We start from the raw sequence: 6,734 nt of genomic DNA, 5'->3' as shown, positions 1-6,734 counted from the left end.
TCAAAACTATGGATTGTATACTACACAGAAGCATCAAAAATACACATGCTTCATAAGATATGATGTAATATGATTATCAGAATATAACACAATAAGTCCTTCAGTTCTTTCCATAGTTTACAACTATTTCTGAAGATCAGGAATGCTATCTGGGAAACAGTTTTATGGTGGACACACCTCTAGGGTCTGAGCTAAAAGATTGGAGTTCCACATCTACCTCTCAAACCTTTTTTTGATACTAAGTCTTTCACCTTTTGTTCTGAAATAGCTAACAGCATACCCAAAATTTTATTTTCTTCTTTGTCTTCTTTGTGCCTTGTAGTCCACGTCCTTTGGTTACTTGGTCTTTTCAAGAAGTCCAAAGTTCTTTCACACTTCTCTACCTTTGCTCTGGTGGACCTGTGCTTACTGTTTGGCCTCTGTTCTCTCCAGCCTCGTCTTCAACAGCTTCCCTTCCCCACCTTTGGCTTTGGTACAGTGGCCACTTTGTAGAATAATTGGACCTATGTTTATGATAGAGCCCATCCTCTGAACTCAACGTTCCATCTGTATCTGTATCTTTTCTCAGATCTTGCTACTCTCATCACTAGACTGAATTCTAAGAGCAAACATTCTCATTGTAATGTCTACAATAACTATAATGCTGGTCATAAAATTTTGCTTTATTGATAAAAACCTGTTATTTGACTGTCAATAAATGGGTGTGCAGATGCAAGGGGACATAAATTATTTAAAATTTATACTATCTAGGTAGTTTGCAATGATCGAACAATGACAAATTGAGGTTCAGAGGATATTAACTAAATGACCTTTCATGGTCATTGCATTGTTGAGATTAAAAATTAGGGACTATGGGGATTTAAATTGGTAATAGCTAAGTCCCTGTGTCACTGGGACTCTCCGAATTTTACCCCCATTATCTATCAAAAATAGATAAATAAAAATCCAGGCATGGTGGCATACATTGGAACCCTAGCACCAGTGAGGCAGAGACAGAAGGATCTCTGAGGTTTGTTGGTCAGCCAGTCTAGGTCACTAAAAATTAGGGACTATGGGGATTTAAATTGGTAATAGCTAAGTCCCTGTGTCACTGGGACTCTCCGAATTTTACCCCCATTATCTATCAAAAATAGATAAATAAAAATCCAGGCATGGTGGCATACATTGGAACCCTAGCACCAGGGAGGCAGAGACAGAAGGATCTCTGAGGTTTGTTGGTCAGCCAGTCTAGCTCATAGGTAAGCACTAGGTTCTCTGAGAGACTCTTCTTAAAAGTAAGGTGGAGAGTATTTGAGGACCGCATGCTGACTTCTGACCTCCACATGCACAGAACTTGCACCTGCTTACACATGTGTGTGCTCACACACACACACACACACACACACACACACAAAGACTAAATAATAATCAATAAGAAAAGTTTCAAGATGTCACAGTCTTTTAATTTTTAAAAAAATGTTTAAGTGGGATCAGTGGGTTTGAGAACAGACCTTTCCCATTTTGAGTCTGTTTCCTGTCTTCTTTCTGGGGAGATCTAGAGTTTTTCTTTTTGTGTCAGATACATAATCTCTTCTATTTTTTGGCTATCAAGTATAGTATGTATCTGTTTCTAGCCCTAAAACACATGAGAGGAAGGAATTCATTTCTGGTGGACTGTGAACGCCTCTGAAGTGAAGATAAATGGTAACCTGACTCTTGCCTCACACTAGGTCCCTGGGATAGGGCCAAGTGACAGGAAGAGAGGCCGGGCCGTGTTTCTCTCTCCTCTCCCACTGTCAGCAAGTTGCTGACCCTGAATGTGAACCTCCATCAGCAGATCTCAGAGGTGAACCTTCCTCTCACCAACAATTTGATTTTGTCTGAGCTTCGGGATTTGAAAGTTGCTACTTCAACATGCTCAGCTCACAACAATAACTATTCTAAAGACTGTCATAATCTCACCAATCATTCTGCCTGTTTCTTAGCCTCTTAGCCCTCTGATGTGCACAGATGTTAAGTTTCTCTTTTCTTCTCTAACATGACCACCTTAGAGAATATTCACATTCCTGCACTTAGGACAAACAGATTGCCTTAACTTTTCTGCTTAGTAAGGATAGGGCAGGGCCCTAGGTATGTTGTATGTGTCTTTCTGGTTTGCATATGCAGGCACACCCATTCACAGGGCTTTGTTTCTTTAACCTCAAGTTATGTAATGAGATGATTTGGGAGATCTGGATTCTTTTCCACCAGGACCTGTTTCAAAATCCCTGCTGACTGCTTTCAGTCTCTGCATGTGTGTATAAGATAGATAGGCCCATACACGTTCTTGCCTGAAGCACCAGGCTTGAATTAGGTCATTCAACCTTTGCATTTTTGCCATTTCACAAGCCACTGCTGCGGTAGCAGGTGAAAGTCAGGCAGCCTAAAGTAAAAGCAAGTAGGTTCTTCACCTTGCTTTTCCCACACACAGGCACACAGACACACACACAGACACAGACACACACACACACACATGCACGGATAGGCAGGGAAATGGTGACTCACTCCTCTTGCTGGAAAACAGCAGATAATGACTTCATTTCAAAGCCTGCTTTCCCCACCTTCATATAAACTCTAGAGCTGTATTTAATCTCTGGAAGTATAGGGCATGTTAGGAAGGGTATTAACCTGTCCAGAGCTCTAGGGTACCATTGGGTAACACTGAGGAGTACATAGGCAGTATCCAAGGAACCCTCCCAAAATCTGTGGGAAGTAAACAATAGTTGATGATTCAAAGATTGATCAGTGATAGTACTTAACGCAAGTCACTACCCACTATGTGCCAGGTACATTGCTTACATTTCCTCTAATTCTCTTGTCAGGCCAGCTTATTTTGCAACCTCTGCACAGGCGGGTTAAGGAATTTGTCCAAGGTACCAATGGTAGAGAGCAGCAGCATTGAGATTCAAATCCAAACAAGTCCAGGGTCAAAGTCCATGCACCTTCTACTGTGTGGCACTGCTGCCCCAGAGTGGAAATGCGGTGTGTCACCTGCTCTCCCACTCACCTGCCTAGAACTGCCAGGGGGCACAGACCTGCCTGGACTATCAGTCACAGTGACAAGTTCCCCTCTGTCAGGTACTAGGAGACTGTGTTTTAGCATTTTGACTCCAGTAAAGTCACACGTTTTATTGATGGCAGCTGAAGAAACATCAGCTTGACATATTTCTTTTAGACTTTATTTTCCTGAGGTCTGTTCATTTGCTTCTCTCTTTCTCCCATTGTGGAAAATGCCAAGATAAACTGCCACTACATTCAGTCCCCCACCACTTGCTTCCATCCCCTTCCTCTTTTCTCCTCATTTTCTCTTTCAAAAAGATTTTTCCTTTCTTATTTTTAGTTTTCTTTCTCCTTTCTACTTAAGTCAGTCTGGAACAGTTTTGAATTTTCCATTTAGGTCTCTGATCTATTTTGAGCTAATTTTTATGATGGTTCTACAATCGGCATACATTCTGATTTTCTTTTGTCTCTTTGCATGCTGGTGTCAGGTTTTTCAAACATCATTTTTGAAAAAAAAAAAAAAGTCATTACTGTATTGCAGTTCTTTGTGTCCTTTGGTGGAGATGACTTGATTGTATTTATGTGGAGCTATTTATGGGCTTTCTGTTCCCTTCATTCATTTGTCTAGTCTGTGGCCAATGTGACATTGTTTTTATTACTATGGCTTTATAGAAGGTCTTAAAGTTGTGAAGTTTGTCCTCTAACTAGACTTTTCTTTAGTACTGAGTTGGCTGTTTGAGTTATTTTTCATCTTCCTCGTAAACTTTAAAATCTGTTTACTTATATTCACAAAGATGTTTCATGTGATTTTAATTGGAGCATATTAAATCTATAGATCATACTGTGAGGAAATGAAAATACTAAGTCTTCCTACCCATAAACAGGAAGTCTCTCCATTTATTCATCTTCTTTGATATCATTTATCAAAATTTTGCATGTGTTCTCCTACAAATCCCATACATGTTTGCTAAGTTTATACATAAACATTTCGTTTTTTTTTTTTTGGTGCCAGTGTGAATGACGGCACTGTTTCACATTTAAATTCCTCTTTTTCACTACTGGTGTGCAAGAACACTGTTGACTTTCACATGTTAACATTATGGGCCAAAACCTTGCTATAATTAGTTGTCAATTCCAGGATTTGTTTTGTCAGGTTTTTCAGATTCTCTACATATGTGATAATAGAGATTTCAAGAAATCCTGAAATACAAACCCAAGAAAATTCCAGTCTGAACATGAAGAAGTGAGGAAGAGTCCCCGAGTCAGCCTCAGGATCTTCTGGCAACTGATGACTGCTAGGAGGAGGAGATTCAATCTCTTACAAGAATAGGACTCTTGATGGGTTAGCCAGGCTCCAATAGATGGTACCACTGTGAAGGATATTTAGGGACACAAAGTAGACTTTTCAGGTTTTAATATATATGTTATAATGGGGGGGGCAATAAGAGGAAGTACAAATAGGGAGGGAATCTAAATACCATCAAATTACATTATATGTAAATCACAAAAAGTGAAAATGTTTTTGAAAAAGAAATGGAGTAAACATAGTAATAAAATATTCCTTAATGATAAAAGAAAACATAGACAACGAACAACAAAAAAAGCAAAAACTTAGCATTTATTAAACACACACCATGTGCCAGGAGTTCATTATATCACAGGTTTATTGGTATATTTAAATTACATTAAAACTACAATTTTCTCCTGAGGATGTTGTGGAGTTTGTTCTTTGCATAGAAATTCAGTGTTCAGACAATAGCAAATAAACTTCAAGAAACATAGCTAGTAAGGGGTAGTGCCAGGAATCTAGCCCAGGCAACCTGATTTTAGGATTGCCCTCTAGCTATGATACGACCTTGCTTCTCATCTCCCATCTTTTTTCTCCCCATTCCTCCCCAGGAAGAATCCACCTCAGAATGCTTCATTTTCTCCAAGTTTGTACTTTCGCCTCTGAAAAAAATCTATAAAAGACACAAAGAAGAAATAACATCCTGGAGTTAAGTGGTCATTAATGGCATGTTGAAAAGAAGATAATGAAATATAATCCCAGCTATGAGAAACTGCAGATATGCTAATTAGCTTACTGTGATGATTAGCTCACACGTATCCAATCCTGAAGCAGCGTGTCTTAAGTATGTAGAATTTTTTCAATGATATCTCAATAAAAACTAAAAAGCGTTTCCTGGTATAATGTAATTATTCATTTATTTTGTTTAAAAATATATGATGGGCCGGAGAGATGGCTCAGTGGTTAAGAACACTGGTTGTTCTTGCAGAAGACCCAGGTTCGAATCCCAGCACCCACATGGCAACTAACAACCGTCCATGACTCCAGTCCCAGGGGATCCTACAGCCTCTTCTGACCTCCATGGGCATTGCATGACACAGGTGCACTTACCTACATGCAGACAATACACACATACACATAAAATAAAAATAATTTTAAAAAATGTATGAGAGGGCAGAGGGGAGATTGAAGAGGATGAAAGCACAATGCATGTAAACACTGAAATGCCATAGGAAATCCCACTAATTTGTATAGTTAATATGCATATTAACAATCTTTTCCCGCTCAGACAGCATCCTCTCCCTCTGCTCTCCCAAAGGAGAGAAGAGCAATCATCAATGGCAGATGGCAGTTGCAACAGAAAAGCAACACCAAGAGCCGGCTTTGGGCACGGGAGAGAAAGCTACGTCCCCTTCTCCTGGACTCTGGTACTCTATACAGTCAGAGAAACTTCTCTAGTAATGAACTATGGAAATGATCCCTGAAAGTATAGTGTTCATTATAACAATTACAATGAAATATATTGAGCATCACCTCGGCCAGGCACTGTTGTGAAGATTAAAGCAATAGACACACAGCCCTTCCCTGGGGCTTTGCCTTCTTACAGCTGCTGTCTTTTTCATTTGGCCATGACCTGGTGGAGTCTTTTATATTCTTCATATAAATTTAGGTGATTTATCCAGAATCTATAAAACACATTTTAAATTTTTCTTTCTTTAAGATTCATTTCTTTTTATGTGTATGAGTGTTTGCCTACATGTGTGTTAAGTGCACCATGTGCTTGACTGATGTCAGAGGTCAGGAGAGTGCGCCAAATCCCCTGAAACCTAAGTTACAGATGGTTTTGAGGCAACATGTGGGTGCTGAGAACCAAACCCAGGTTCTCTTCAGAAATAGTAAGTGCTCTTAACTGCGTAACCATCTCTCCAACCCCATATTTTTTGAAGTATTTTTTGATATTTCAATTAATTTTCATGATTTTCATATACATTGAGGATGTTCAGATCCCCTGCCCTATCTGCACCTTCCCTTAACACCCTTGCCCAATTTAATGTACTCTATTAAATAAATAATATATCCTATAAAGTCTCATTTGTGTCCCGAAATGTCCTTCAGTGTGGGTCTATCCACTGGAGCCTGGTTAACCTACCAAGAGTCCCATCCTTGAAAGACATTTTCTCTCCCTCTCCCAGCACCCATGAGTTGCTTAAATTTCCTTAGGATGGGTTGGGATTTCTTACCCACTGCCCCATGTCTATGCTGGGATTTGATCTTGTTTGAGCTTGCAAAGCCCCATATTTTCTTGTGTCCTTCAGTGTGGGTCTATCCACTGGAGCCTGGTTAACCTACCAAGAGTCCCATCCTTGAAAGACATTTTCTCTCCCTCTCCCAGCACCCATGAGTTGCTTAAATTTCCTTAGGATGGGTT

The 6,734-nt window shown here is 39.7% G+C and overlaps 1 non-coding gene across 1 annotated transcript; it reads right to left on the bottom strand.

Moving 5' to 3' along the window:
- Window positions 1-5,585: 5,585 nt before the first annotated feature.
- LOC115072423 lies at window positions 5,586-5,802 on the bottom strand. The gene has a single exon (XR_003851485.1). It is a non-coding gene; the product is annotated as a small nucleolar RNA U3 (small nucleolar RNA).
- Between the last annotated feature and the right edge of the window lie 932 nt (window positions 5,803-6,734).

The sequence above is a fragment of the Nannospalax galili genome, unplaced genomic scaffold (assembly GCF_000622305.1).
Source record: "Nannospalax galili isolate Female #2095 unplaced genomic scaffold, S.galili_v1.0 scaffold380, whole genome shotgun sequence".
Taxonomy (NCBI): domain Eukaryota; kingdom Metazoa; phylum Chordata; class Mammalia; order Rodentia; family Spalacidae; genus Nannospalax; species Nannospalax galili.
The sequence above is the reverse complement of the archived record's forward strand: the minus strand, read 5'-3'. Positions and strand labels throughout refer to the sequence as shown.